This window comes from Oxyura jamaicensis, chromosome 3 (genome assembly GCF_011077185.1).
Source record: "Oxyura jamaicensis isolate SHBP4307 breed ruddy duck chromosome 3, BPBGC_Ojam_1.0, whole genome shotgun sequence".
Classification (NCBI taxonomy): Eukaryota; Metazoa; Chordata; class Aves; order Anseriformes; family Anatidae; genus Oxyura; species Oxyura jamaicensis.
Genome location: NC_048895.1, coordinates 55,869,303 through 55,885,264, shown reverse-complemented (window position 1 = coordinate 55,885,264; position 15,962 = coordinate 55,869,303). Strand labels below are relative to the sequence as shown.

At 42.1% G+C, this 15,962-nt stretch overlaps 1 protein-coding gene across 1 annotated transcript in view; it reads right to left on the bottom strand.

Annotated features, from left to right (window-relative positions):
- HIVEP2 (HIVEP zinc finger 2) overlaps positions 1-15,962 on the bottom strand; it is a 135,336-nt gene that overhangs the window by 101,490 nt on the left and 17,884 nt on the right. The window lies entirely within an intron of this gene.

Genomic DNA, 15,962 nt, shown 5'->3' with positions numbered 1-15,962 from the left:
TACAATCATATTATTAATGATTATTTGATCATCTAAAATCACTTGATAATTAATCTGTTGTTAAATATTTTCATATATGGAGATATAGCAAATGAGTTTATACTAGAAGCAGTGTCTCCAGAGGAAAGATACATGGCAGAAAACAAACTTTCCAGGAGCTGAAAAAGCTTTTTCCTACTAAAACTAATGGCAAAATCACAATTGATGGAAACAAACATAGGAACAGGCAACCTTAAAAGTCTACAGCCCTAAATAAATGAAAGCTCACCTGGGCTGTATATCCCCTTAAGTAAGTGTTTGAAACAAGAGTTCAGAAACTCTTGTGCATAATTTTCATTGACTTATTCTGCAATGCACGAGGATGTGAATAAAGCCACAAAACACGGCTCTGATATCAAAGGCAGATTAATTGGGTTCTCTTTTATTTTGAAAGCGTGGATAAAGTGACTTACAGGATACCCAAAAATATACCCGGGCACACACAGACGTACAGACACGCCCACAGTGGTCAGAAGTCACAGAAGAGATAAAGCCTCCCCCAAAAGAAACCAGTCTTCCTCCTGCTTTGCAAGCTGCTTCTCATCCTAGGGTAGGAGGTTTTCAGGAGGGAAGTCTGGTAAATAACAAAGAATTTTAAAGAAATTATGTTTTCAGATTTTACCCAGAGTTTACATTTTTTAAATTACTCTAATGCTTCTTTGACTCTTCATACCTCCAAAGTGGCTTGGCTCTTGTTTTTATTATGCTTCACCGGCCAGCCACAACGTCACACAGCACTCCAGCACCAAATACTTCTGCATTTTCTGCCAACTAAGCAAGTCAGTGTCTCTGCATTTGGTCTTTAATAACAAGCTTAAGCTAGGAAGAGCACATCCATGGTCCAAAACAAGAAAAAAAAACTCACAAAGGGTACACTTCTCATGGCACAATGCTAACATGTAATATCTAGTGCTTGCCTGCTCAGGAACAGTATTAATACAGGCTGGCAAACAGAATCAGCTGAGAGCAGAGAGCACATGTTGAAGTGTACCCATATGAAATGCCAAAGACAGAGGTGAGGTGCTGATGCCCGGTGTGGGATACAGCAGTAAGGAGCCTGCCAGCAGAGCAGAGACTGTCAGGGTGCCTGGAGCAAGCTGCAGATGTGGAGCCCCACCACCATGCCCTGGGCTTTCTGCAGAGCTCCCTTTGTCCAGGGATGGCATCTGTGAGCAGCCAGCTTCTTCAGTTCCTTGCCTATTGCAAGATCCCAGGAACCTTGTGGACATGTGTGAAATCAGCTGTGGACTGCTGGTAAATAAGTGCAAACGCTGGCTGAAGCATGGAGGGTGAGGTAAACTCACCGTGGCGGGGATGGATGGGAACACGATGTGAATGACACCGACCACCTGCAAACACTTTTGGTGTGGACAGAACGCTCACAGCAAAACTGACAGCACTCCCACCTTACAGACATGGCCTTCCGAGCATGAGCTTGTGAAAGCTACTCATCTGCCTGGGGAATTTTGCCCAGAAAGCACACACAGAGGGCTCACCAGCCCCTCATTTCCAGAAATGCCAAAATAGTAGCAGGTATCTGTATTCCTAGGTAGACATAGGTACAAAAGAACAAGAAAGCACTACTTTGTAAGTTAAAGCGTTCCACCAAATACACGTAGGGGTAAATATTCCTTAAAAATTCTAACTCTTCACATTCAGACTTGATAAAATAAAGGAGTTTCCCTAAAACAGACATTTTTCCAAGTATTAGACAGATCCTTTCTGTTGACCTGCTTAAATTTTGCTTCCTTATTAGCTCTGTTTCTCCTACGAAAACAATTCTTTCTCACCTATTGCAGGCTTAAAAAGATCTTTCCCTCCCAGAGAAATCATGTGTAGCATCTTCGCCACAAAATGATTCTGCTAAAAATGGCCAGCTGTTTTCAACAGGAAAACACAGTAAGATACGCAACTCATTCTTTTTCTGCTTGCAGATTTATTTGGAGTCATTTAATCAATCTTTCCTTAATGACTGTGCTTAATCATTTAACTTGCATTACCTCATGTACCTTTTAAAAAAAGCTGCTTGAACTTTTCAAGTGAGTAAGTCATTTAAACTTTGTTGCTGCTGTCTGTTAACGTACCCTTGGAAAATGAATACTCTGAAAAAAAAAAAAAGTCCAAGATCACCACAGGAGTAGAAAAGAATCACCACAAAGTAGCTACATCATCTACATCTTGCACAGAAGCGTATCACAACACAAGGCACCAAATGAAATGCAGTCTCATCTCTAACAAATTAGTTAGAAACTAATTCAGGCTGGTAGCAGCCAGAAGCCGTCATTGTCTTCCTGCTGGTCAATGTCATCTATGGACTGAGTTTGGAGTTCTCTAATTCTCTTTTGACCCTTTCGCTCAGATTCCTCAATGGATTCTTAATCTTCTTTGCAAGGCAGGCCATGGTCAAGATTTTCAAGGCCACAGGGCACATACCATATTCAATCTAACAGTTGAAATGGAGGCATCTCAGGGACCGTGCATGAGAATGCCAAAATTCCTCAAAACAAACCACTTCTGGTGGAGCAGGAGGCACTAGGGAACAGCTGCTAGGATGAGCCCGAACTACTCGTGAATCTGACAACTTTCGAGATCTTTCACAAAGATTTTTCTGGCAGAGACTTCCCATTGCCTTTTCCTTGGTGAGAAAGAAATACCAAAGTTATGAAAATACACTTTGATAGAAACTGCAAGTTCTAGAAGAGTCTCTTTAAAGCAGTCTTTCTAGGCGAAGAAGACAACTGGACGCCTTTGTGAAATCTGAAAATGTAAATTATATAGGAGATACTTAAGTAGACAGCTCTGGCAATTATGGAAATAGCTAGTGCAGACAGGAATACAGTGGGGAGCCAGCACTTAATCTGGGTGGGGGAAAGACTGGGAACTAAAGATACAAATCAATATAGTCTCTACAGAGAGAGAGAACTGTAAGAAAATACACACCGGTCTTGTCCAAGGTGCATATTTACTACAGTTAGACTGTAGTGATCTCCAGTGCCAACAATTAAGACCTTCATTTTCATGAGCATACTTCTAAGGAAATGCAAACATCAGGCACAATTACTTCTCAAAACCGAGTTTTTTTGTCTTAAAACTGTATTTAAACATAATGAACTACAGGTAAGTTACTCTCTTACCCTAAAGAATTCTTCTTATAGCACTGAAGAAGAAAATATGCAATCATTTGCACCATAAATGTTCACATTACTGCATACAGCACATTCACACCAGAGCTGAGGAGATCTTACAGACACAGGTGTTTAGAGTACACCTATAAAGCACTGCTGTGCTCTTGGGCTTAGCAAGGTTTTAGCAATTATTTCTCCACCTTCAACAAATACTGGTTGCTGGCTGGAAAAACAAACGAGGACTTATAAAATGGTCAAAGTATTTAAACCCACATGGTTAGATTGGCTAGGTACAGGCAACAAATTGTTTTTTAAAGTCAAATCTAAGCAATAAGCCTCAAAAATTCCTCTGATACATATATTTTATTGTGAATTCTTAAAAAAATCTGTATCTACTAATTACAAAAAAATATATTTGTGAATAACCTTTCAGAAAAATATATTTTAATGTGAAAGGGAAAATGTAACTAATGATCTGAAAACACATTAACTTGCCTGAAAAACAAAACTTTCCTCTCCTTTCCTTGTAACAAATTTGAGGATTTAAGAAGGGAATTACAGTCCTGGGCCCTACTTTCCTGGCATCTGCCTGTGTCAAAAGTTAAGCGTTATGTCAGTAAAGGTGAGGAAGCCCCTGTTAGTTCTCTCTGACATCCGAAGCTATATTACACACAACATAGCACTTGTACACCTTACTGGGCAACATAAAACATGGATGAATCAGCTGCCTGTAAAATACACCCGACTGACATTCACGCGCACCGAAGACCTCCTCTCTGTGCAGAACAAGCACGGCGAAGCAGCAAGGAGAGCTGCTTCCCAAACCGTTTCTCCAAACGTTCCTTGGTTATATCCTGGAACGAATAAGAGCAGGAGTTTCTCAGTAACAGGGAATTATGTGGCTGGTAAGAGCAATTCAGTTCTGCGCCTGTAATGCCCCAACACAAACAAACCGCATCAACGTGTAGGAGAGGAAGCGAGGAGAGAAAGCAAATACAGCTATGAACACAGGATGAACTGCACCAGAAAGCTCCACTGCAATGTACATGTATCCTACATCAGACAGCATCGGGGGTACAAAAAAGATCAGACATGCTCCCCAGCACAAAGCTGCACAAAGGGAGTGATGGATGTGCCAGAAAAATAATGCATGAAAATCCCCGGAGAAGCAGCATTTTTTTTTTCTTGGACTTCCTTTGGTAACCTGCACAGAGGGCATTTAAAATCAAAAAACATCTACCAGACTGTCTCTGGCAAGATATACTCCATCAGCACTACTTATTTAATTAAATGTATTGTTCTTTTCCCCACTACGACTTGCTTTGACCTTTCTCTTGTTTTGACTAATTCTTCTTTTAAATTCTGCCCCTCATTTTCATGAACGTTATGTTGAACAAAAATATATTGAGAGTGACAGGCAGTAACCATTACTCGAGGCTGTCACACTTGGACTGTGATGCAGACACTCATCCAGAGGCTGGTACACTAGTGCAGAGTGAGAAGGTCACTCAAATAGCCATCCCTCCAAAGTGCGACACTTCTGAAAAACAACCTCCTAAATCAACAGCTAACATCAAGTGCATTTCACAATAATTTCTATTTTCTCTTCCAGCAACAGTAAGAGAACTTTCATAGCAGAGAACAAAAGTCATTAAACGGAACATGCTGTCAAGTATGACAGTGCGTGTTGGGGCTATGAAAGCAGGGGAAGAAACAGACGGTCCCCCAGTATCACAAGTACAGGTGAGAGACACACAGAAGAAAGACAGAGTCAGTCTGAAATGGCACAAAGAGATCTGATCACTAATCAGAGACAGAAACCCATCTGAGAGTCACAACTGTCTCTGCAGGCTCTGAAATACAGAATTAAATTGGTTTAGTACTATATTCAAAAAATGAATTTAATTAGCTGACATTAAGCAGGATAAGTTTGTGGTACCATGTTGTTCTGACAAGCTGTCTCCAGAAGGGTAAGTGGAAGGTAAAATCATATTTTTCAGGATAAGATTACAGACGTGCACTTAGAAGCTGAGGGTGGCTTACAGCTGGAGCTGGACACTTCGCCTCACATTGCAAGAGGATGCTATGTGATACATAACCCAGGATTGCGAGTTTTAGATTCCACATGTTTATTCTTATGGCTGTGCAGCTTAATCTTTCTGATATCACCACTTACATGAAGTAGCAGCCTGAGCATGACCTCTGCCAGGAGGTTTGCTCCAGGTTCTTCCAGTCAATCAGTCCCAGCATCTACTGGGAGCCACCACATAGCAACGGTGGCGGGGAGAATGAAGCAGACAGAAGCTGTGGCCATAATCTAGGGGTAGAAAGAGACAACTGAAGAATTGAGGGTAAAGCCCACAGTGAATCCAAATCAGGTGCTTCCCCGAGGAAGACTTGGGAGAAATGGAATAACAAATTCCAGAAGCTGCATGCCTGTGAAACTGAACAAGCATCCCCTGTGCATGCCTCCTTCTATTGTATGACAAACTGAGTTCTGGTGAAAAGTGTCTTGCTGTCAGAGCTAGAAACCCTGATGGAAATCCAGCAGCTTTGCAAAGGAAGCCCACATGTCCCAGGCTGTGACCACAGCAGCTACTGCTCACATTACTTAGGTTGATGCCTCAGCTCTGATACCAGGACCAAGTCAGACTCAGAAGGCAAGACAGAGAAGCTTTGGCCACCCCGTTAGCAGTGATCATTAGGGAGTTGCTGCTCCATCACATGCTGTAATCGCACAGCAATATAAGCTCCCAGTTCAGGCTGGGAGTGCCCTTCCTCCTCCCCCAGCCCCTCTCACCAGACCCACATTCAGGCTGCGTGACCTTGAGTAGCCATTTGTAGGTTTTTAGGAGCAAGCATCATGCACCACATGTCCTTCTTCAGCACCACATGAATCACTCTGCTTTAGTGGCTTCTTACACTGATACCCCCCCCCCCCCCCCGTGTACCCAGCTGTCGTCACCTCAGCTGCATCTGGACCAACAAATTACGTGTACCCTTTCCCATACCCTGTCTCTGTGACATCTGCCAGCAGAGGCAAAGCCACTGAGAACAGCAGCTAGCAGTTAGGGATGAAGACTGGCAGGGGTCAGAGGCCCTCATTTTACTAGCCATTGGATGGGTGACCTTGAATCTCTCATTTTATGTTTTCTCGTGTTTAAAGAGAATTACCACGTTGCTTTTTAGCTATTCTGATAACCACAGATACAAGATATTACCTGCTACTTATAAACACCACCCATTACTATACATAACTAAAAAACTGCCTTCAGCTAAACAAACCTAGCTACAGGCACAGAAAATATGATTTTGTAGTATTAATTCTTAATTATTTCACTCTCTTCCAGGAAACGCAAGTCCACAGCTGAGCACGAATAACGACACAAGATCTTTATGATAAGAAAAGCAAAACAATGGCCTGACATGACCTAACTAAAGCACAGGATACTACCCCCCCAGGGTAGAAATCTCCTTACTCCAAAACTTCCTTCCAAGTGCTTTGAATATTTCACTAGACAAAGAAACAAGAAATTCACTTTTGCAAGACAACAACATTTTTTACAACAGCAGTATCTGACATTATTCCATAAATCTTCCAACAATCAATGTGCTTGATGTCAGAAGGGACCTTTAAACTTCAGATTAAAACAAATTTAGTTCTGAATCGCAATACAAAGATACATGTAATAAACTTTAAATATGTCAAAAGCTTCACTGGAAAAAGGTCTGCTGAAGGTTTAACACGGGGCCTGAGGCTCACCCCACGTCACAAGGCTGACCTGCGTGCTGCTGAGTACCACGCAGTGCTGGAGTGCTACCGACTGACAGCGCTGGAGCTCCCAGCGTCCCTGGGTGTCAGGTCTGACATCGGGAGGGCATCTCACCAGCCGTCCGTCTGTGATTCCTCCGATAACCTTTCTGCTCCCTCTTCATCCTTATCTGATACTTCAGTTGTAAATTGGACGTGCCTCAAGACACGAAGTCAGGGAAGCCTACACACAATACTATGGGAAAAATTGTAATCGTAATAATAAATCACATATCTCACAATTCCTACATCTTAACATTTTCACTGAACTTCCCATGCAGAAAGTATTCTTAAAGGAATTGTGTCTTCCTCTCAAATCTCTTCTGTAGCCTTGTTACTGGCCAGAGCAGCACTGGTGCGAGCTGGCTTTCACATCAAGAACCAGACCTTCACTTCCTTCTCTACAATGGCGCAAACAGTCAGGAACTGCATCAAAAAGACAGATACTTATAGGAAACCAGGGTTCATGATTTCTGCTGCATACTGAAAAATCAGAGGTGTTTTCTACAACATCTGGTGGCTGCGGAACTGAAAGAGCAGAAAATCAGGGGAGTGGGAAGGCTGACAAATAGGAAACGCGTACCATTGCCTCACAGCTATGCCCTGCTGACCTTCTGTCCCACTGTTCTTTCATCTTTGACCTGAATTTGGATGTCAATGCCACTAAGCCAAGAAGCCTAAAGGCACTGACTGTGCTACACCCCTGCCAGGGCCGTTTCTGAAGTCCAGCTTCCCCACCCCGCACGCGGCCCCTTCATAACCACAGCAGGTCAGTGCCCAGGCCCCCACCTCCCTCCAGTCCCTGCAAGTGGGGCACTGCCCAAAAATATCCCCCAAATCTGACATTACTGCAGTACAGCCACAGAAATCTGCTACTGCAGATGTCAGTTTGTTTCCTACAAACAGTCTATACTCAGTGCTTATCACACTTTTAATAACAGTAACCCATGCATACTTCTAAAGTTTAAAGCCTTTACATTCAAGGGACAAGTCAATAAACAACACATACAGCTTATTTTATACAAATGCATTTCACCCAGAAAGAACTGTGAAAATGCTGACTGCTTTACAGCTCTCTACCCACAGATATTCAGGACTGAAATTCAGTGGCAGAAAGGTCCATCACACCTCCAGGCTTCTTTGAAAGCATCGGGTAAACATTTTAGACAATATGCTACTGGAACATGACTGCGTTAATTATATCTTACCTTTAGAAGTCTGCCATATCTTTTTCATCTGCTATTTCCACCAGTGTTTTATTTCTATACCTTCCACCTGTATCCCAGCAGCATCACAACACAGGTCTTACCAAATGCTTGTCTAAAAACAGATACTTCTGTTTAATGTCCTGATAAACAGGACGAAACAGTGCTGCCCTTTGACCCAACCATTTAAATTCAGGAGGTGGCTATTCACCTGCTGATGTCTGAAATCTGCCATTCACTCTGTGGGATCATCCCTGGCCCAAATCTTGTCCTCAAAATCATTCTCAGTGGCCATAAACCTTCCACATCGACTTTCTCCTGTGTGATTCACCTCCACCACCCAACCCCAGAAAGAGACCTCAGTAAGACTGGGCATCTGCAAACTGACATCAACGGGGATCATCTTGGGCCATAGAGAAATTGCTCAAGTTAGTCTTTGGAAATAGTAAACCAGCAAAGAGACTGGGATAAGAGTCTAGGGTTTAGGTAGCTGAAATACAAATCCAGGCAAAAATCAGCTGGATAGCAGGTACTTAACAGTATGTGTTTTGTGTTCTTCATACTGGGGAAGAACTGAACACGTCTGGTCACTGGTTAACATTGGGGTTGCTCTAATATCGAGCACAAATCCCGACAGGGGACTGACAAGTAATATGGGCACTGACACTGAACTTTTCATGAACTATCCAATTGTCATGAGATGGATAGCTTGGGATCCATACCCTCTTCACAGAGAGTATAGGAGAAGGCTGTAGAGCTCTCATCTTGTGAACATATCCCATGCAGAATGCAGTGCAGCGTTTGAAAAACCATAAAGCCCTCAGAGAGAAGATACTGCTTCACAAATGGTGGGAGAAAAGCCACAAAGCTGTAACAAATATAAATATATACATATATACAGAAATACCTGAGTACTCATTACAGTTGCAAAGAAAGCCCTGCAAATCTGAAATGATACAATATCACCTCTCTGGTTCTATAACAACTGGCTGTTGCAGATGTAACAACAGATTAAAATTAGATGGATGAATTCAACTGCTGCCCTGTGCAAAAGCAGGGTATCTGTCATGAAATGCGTGAAGTGTGTGTTGCTGCCACTACAACACAGAAAGCTGGGGTCAGCCACAGGTTAATTATAATCGGCAGCACTGGAATCATAAACTTCACTTTGCTGTAAAAATTAATAAGCAATAAAAAATTGCTCTACTTCTATGCATTATATATTTGCCTGTCAATTTATATTAAAATATTTATAGACATTGACAAGACTTCAACAATATAATCAGTGTAATGAAAAATATGAAGAAACAACTCTTAAAGTAATTTATTTCTATTTCCACATTTTATATGAAGAAAACAAACCCACAACACTATTACATCAATTTACCTATTTTACGCTATCAAAACATCTTATTTCAAAAGCAGTCAAATCTTTCCACTGTTTCCACTTGTGCTCTTTAGTCAACTAGGAGTTTCAGCTGTTAGTGGGAGGAAACATTTTGTGTGGCTAGAAGTAAGTTCAACTATAAGAAATGGCTCATAGTTGAAAGACAGATGACAGCAGTATGGAGCAAGTAACCAGAATATTTTAGAAGTCTAAAATTTTTCTTCCTATTGATATAACATGGACAACAGATGGGTTTTTAAATGCAGCTCTTGGTACAACTTTGCATGTGAGAAGGAAAATAATTTGGAATTCGCGGGAACGGGAGCAGATTGTTCTATGGCTCCAGTTGGTGTCATTCTGCAGCCTTAAACTCTGCTGCAAAATACTGTAAGCAGAGCAGCAGGAGTCCCAAAATTCCCCACCCTGGCTCCAGCTCAATAAGCCATTTCTATTCACAAAGTGCATAAGCATATACTTTACTTTGAGAGCATGTGTAGGACCCAGGGATTTCACTGCAACTTAGGAATCTGCTTGGAATTCAAGTTTCATGGAGGGGTTTTGCTAAGCAAGCACGAGATGTATCTGGCAGATATTTGGCCCAGCACGGGCTTCTCTTTTTTCTGGGTCTGTATGCAGTGTTTTCCACCCGTCACAGGATTTTCTTCACCTGCTACGCAGTGTGCTCGGCAAACTCGCAAAGAAAGAAGGGTGTAGCTGCACGCAGGAGGCATCCCAGCAACACAAGCTGCTGCCAGGCAGGGGACACGATAAGCAGAAAGGACTGCCATCGGGCAAGACATCCTCACGAATACACCAGACTGGCAAAACAGAGGAAAGCAAGGCAAGCAGTACCGAGAACACAAATTTAATTACTTAAATTACTCAGATCAGCGCAGCCCTCCCTGCTGCCTGCAGGGCCTCGGGCATCGCCCACTCACAGTGGCTGGGGCAGGACAGAGCCAGGCTGCGAGGCCTGAGCACGCGCCGGCAGTGATTCACGGCTTCTCAGGAACGCCTGTCAGCAAGAAGCGTGTGCTGCTGGTGGATGAACTTAGGTTAGCTTTTAAGCACTCCTCACCACAGCCATCTCTGACGCTCATACTGGTATTTATAGAGCTCAGTCGCAACATCCTATGTCAGGACAGAAGCCACATAACCACGCCGTCCCCTGGCACAGAGGGGACAGGTCAAGGCACAGGATCGTGGGGTGGCTAAGGCTGGAAGATACCTCTGAGGTCACCTAGTCCAGCCCCCTGCATCTCGACGGTTGCCCACAACCATGCCATCATCTGGGGTGGATCAGCATGGCTTTTGGGTTGCCCGCGAGCCACACCTACGCAGATGCAGCTCATTCTTCAGGAGAGGCCTGGGAGAGTCCCTGAGAGCTCCCTCCTTCAGGATGGATTTTCTGGGGTTCCCAACAGCTACCTTACACCACACTTTGTTCAGGTCAGCTACCCTCTGAATTGCCTACATACTTCAAAATGTGTATTTTATAAAATGGAGGAGAGCCAGGGTGAAACTGGCACATTCTACACTGCCAACATTAATCCTTTGAACAGCAGAAACATCTTTGCCCTCCACTCTTAAAAGCTACCATTCACTCTAACACTCATCACAATATAATGTCTTACATTACAAATTCCCACCTCAAATTTTAGCAGTTTGTTTGAGAGAAAAACTACCTTAGCCTAGCCATTTTCAGCCAAGGAAAGGAGATAGAACTGGACTCCAAAGCATTGCATAGCCTCACTTCAGTGATGACTTGTACGGTCTTTAATAGTGGTCTGCTTATAGTAAATCATGTGATTACGTATATTGTATATAGCTCAGACTATGGTCACTTAAAAATAGCCAAAAAAAAAAGGTTCAAATCCTACAATCAGTTTTAGCACAAAACTACTGGCTCTCTATGGGTCAATAGCAGAACACATCTCCCTACATGACACCCCTGTAAGGTAAAGAAGTGGAACTGACAAACAGAATATTGCACCACAAAGGTGTTTTTGTGCGTAACTCATACTTGTGGATTTAATTCACATGAAAACAGTGTAAGGTGGTGTGAATCTTACCCTGAACTCATAAGCTGCGTAGCAGAACCAGGAATTGAACCTGTGGGTATTACGTCCCTCCTCACCAGCTACTCACTAGACCGTATTTCCTTAGGTAGAGCATTACAGTAAGTATGTCATATCAGCAGTACACTGTTGAGTTTCTGTGATCACACATGACAAATAGTAAAACTTGCCACAATAAACTAAAAGGCATATTCTATGCATATGACACTGCTACTTCTAGTGTCAATGCAAAGCATTCAAATTCCAAGTCCAAATACAAGAATTAGAAGCAGTTTTATGGGTGAAACAAAACACGCGTCTAAGCAGGTAGTGTTATTCTAGTTTTCAGAAAATCCTTTCAAAATGATTATAAAAAATTGTCACTACCATTTCAAATCTACAAGAATTACACATCAGCAGAAATGGAAAATTTCCTTCGCACTACTGCAGCCAGGCACCTTGCTGCAGTATGCTAGCAAAACCAACTTGCTGCAGAATGAATTGAATTGGCACAACCACAACAGAAAGGATTTTAATCTGCAAGTGCTGCACTGTGGAAAGCAACTGCTCAAGCAAGCATGCTCCATGCAGATAAACCAAGCCTTTCATGCCGCACTTAGAAAAACAAATTCCATTCACAAAGCAAAATCTAGCTACAAACATCTCCAAAGTTTGGAAAGTTCAAAGCTGGGGTCAGCTGAGGTAAAGAGAGAGAACATGCGCATCTCTGGGTGGTGACACAAGCTCTCTGAAATACAGAAGTGTGTTGCATTGCTGCTTCCAGAGAAATGTGTACCTTGGCAATAGCAGTTCAGCACTTCGGTAAGACTGATGGTGCATCTGTCCCACCCCTGTGGCCAGTCTTGTCTGTGACTGCACAAAGCGTTTGCCCCTCATTCCCCAAAGCAGCAGAAGCATCATAAGCTGTGACCTGTCTGTCCCACTGCAGGTGCACCTTCGCATGAGACAAGCTGCAGGGTTGCAGGACTGCAGCAAGAACAGCTACAGGAACCAGACAACTGCTCTCCAGTGATGCCCATACCAAAACCCATTGCTGCAACAAGGAGCTTGGCCCACGTACTGCTCAGGTGATGTTATACAACCTTCACTAGTACCCAGACATTGATTTAACACATGCACGAGTTTCGAGGAGGCAAAATGTTTGTGTCTAAGCAACACAACTGGAAAAAGCATGTCCACTGCTAGGCCCCTCAGATCATACCAAGGCCTATAAAGTAAACAGAGTTAAGTGAAAGTAAGCCTGCGATAATGAGATATTATTACTACTCTCCTATCTTAATCTGCTCAGACTAAAACTTTGTTTTTAATTTGTCAGCCTAACTGTACAACAATTTTTTCTTAAAAAATGCTTCAATCTGCTAAGAGAATTCTTCTTGCAGATGGAGTGGTAATGACATACAAATAGAGCATTAAATATGAAAAAAGTTACACAATGTATTTTTCTCCTATACATATTTAATCTTATTTTGCATATAGCCACTTTCATGCTGAGCATCTCAAGTACTGAGTAATTAGTGTAAATTACATTCAATTTTTTTTTCTTCTAAACTGACAAAAATAGTGAAACTGAGTCGGGAATTATTTCAAGTTTTGCTGCAATACAGGAACAGCTTGCTAATCTGGGGATACTTGAGAGTTTGAACCGATGAGATAAGACTGGCTTTTAAGAGAGGCAAGGAAAATGAGACAATTGCATACAACAACTCACAGGTCAAGACATCTCTCTCTCTGCAGAGCACTGTGACCTGGTCTATTAACCTCTGACAATCTCTTCAAGAACCCCAGGATGCCAGAGTTTGCTCCTCAGCGAGCCGCTTTCTGTGCGTGCACACACACACACACCACCACCCTCATAGGCAGCAGCGTCACTCACGGCATTTTCTTTCACCCATCAGCCACCTACTTGCCCTGCTTTGCTCACTCAGGTTGCACTGATCTCAACAGAAAATCCACCAGAAATCAAGGGCAGCCTCTCTTCCGCTGCCCACACCTCCCACCACAGCCGGAGAGCAGCCTTTGCTTCTCATCCAAAAGGGCAGGGGAAATTTACGCAAAGGACACTTAAACCCTCCTAATTAACCACATCATAAAATTGTGACCTTCCTCATACTGACAACGTGCAAAAGAATGCCAACAGTTTCATTTGATGCCCCTACATAATATTCAACTGCATTAAGAAAATCACACAGTTACAGAAAGGACATCACTATTAGTCAATCAGAAAATATCACAGAGTCAAAAGGAAAGAGTATGGGAGTCAAAACAATCAAAGAACATTTGGTGAACTACACATTTGTTTGTAATCATGCAAATTCAGGACAGGGTCATTCTCCACCCAGCAGGTGCTGGTGCCCTTATGAGGCACTACTTCTGCACCTGGCTCTATGCTTCTCCCTCTTTAATGGTAATGCATGACTATACAAAACTAAGTCAATTCAGTATGATAAATTAAAATTCTTCTGAAGGCTGAATTTTCTTTCAAGTTTTCATAGCAAGTGCCTTCCAAAGGATGTTGCACTGACAGTCCAAGAGAAATCCTGCATTTGTTTGGAAAATAAAGACATAATGAGAGCAACATGGTCCGCTTCCTTGAAATGCCTTTTTGACATACTTGGCCATGACCTGAGTGGCCTTCTGTGTGAGAAAATACATGTTTTCATCTATACTTGTTTGTTTCTTGTTCTCCACGTTCAGATTACCAGCAACAGTGCTAGTTATAACGGTGCTAGTTATAAAAGCTGCTTGTAGGTGTAGCTACTTCTCCTTATTATATCTCAGCTGCTGTCTGTATTAATGCATAATCAACCATAGTATACATAAGCACACAGCATATAACTGAAGACCATAATTATCAACACCTATTTTTGCATATTTGTTACTAGTAAGAGTAAAATCTCAAAATACAGCAGTTTATGGCCCTACCCCCCAGTTTACAGCTATTTCACTGACAAATAGAAAGGAAAGGAAAATACAGAATTACTTAAGAGGGAGCAGGACAGTTTGAAAAGGAATTCAAGAACACTGTATCATTCTTTTCCCAAACTGTCATCATTCCCATTCCCTTCCTAAAGGGCTATTACTCTCATTCCTTTATTTTCTATTATTATTATTTAATATTTGTATCCATGCCACCAAATCAAAAGGTTATCCTAAGCTTAACATCTCAGTATGGCTTTGAAGATGAAAACTGAGTATCAGCAGAGAAAATTAGCATGGAAAAAATGTCAAAGACATGATTTAAAATCAATTTCTTTTATTCTAATGCATTCACATAACCACTTGCTTCTCCTTTTCCATAAACTAGCTGTAAAATCTCTTGAGACAGAGGACTATTGTAGGGTATACGTACCTAATGACCCTACAGGGGCATAATTAAACAAAGAAAGGAGATTTATGTAACAATTTATAGGTGCAATCACAGCTCATCAAGTTATTTTCTTTCACACATGAAATCAGTCCCATTTAAGAGGCTTTTCACATGTATAATTCTACAGTGCTTTTCCAGAGGAAAAACAACGGGGAGGGGGGGTGGAATTTGGCAGGCACAGATACAAAACCCTCCAAGGACTGCACATGGCTGAGCAAATTCACTCTCCTGTCTGTTAAACATTCCCATCTCAAAACTTTGTTTCAAGACATGCTCTCATAATGAATAGCTGGAACTTGCCTGTATGGCTGAGAGTACCAACACACAGTATTTAATTTCAAAACCCAGTCATATCCTATTCTGTAAAAGGCTGAATGCCATTATTTCTTTGCACATCTTGCTTTTCCCTGCCTGCAAGCATCTTGCCATGCATGATTCATGTTACATAACTCCAGCTTGTTAAAAACAACAGTTATTTTGCTAGATAGTGCAATAGATTAATGAGGTAAATTCAGAACTTGCTTATTACAGAGCCCAGACGAACACTGCTCCTCAAATAAAATGCCTCTGCAGCATTAAGCAAATAAATAAGCAACTGCACCAGAATCAGCTACATTCGAAGTTAATTCAATCTTGCAAATTCAGGACACTGTATTCTAGACAATTCAGCGCCTATTCTCCCACCACAATATGCAAACTCACCGGTGCATACGCACCTTATTTTTAAAAGGGTGACACACATACACACAAACACACACACACCATGCACCCCAGGCATTAGAGAATAACAGTTGAATACTGAACCAATTAATTTCCCTTGCAAGAGCTCCGCAACGCTTTAATGTTTTGGCTGGCTTTGATGGGACAAAATACTCTGCTCTCAGCTAGCTGCAAAATGCTGGTGTTTCTCAACAACCATTCTTACTCATATCCCTGGTTTGGTTACAAAG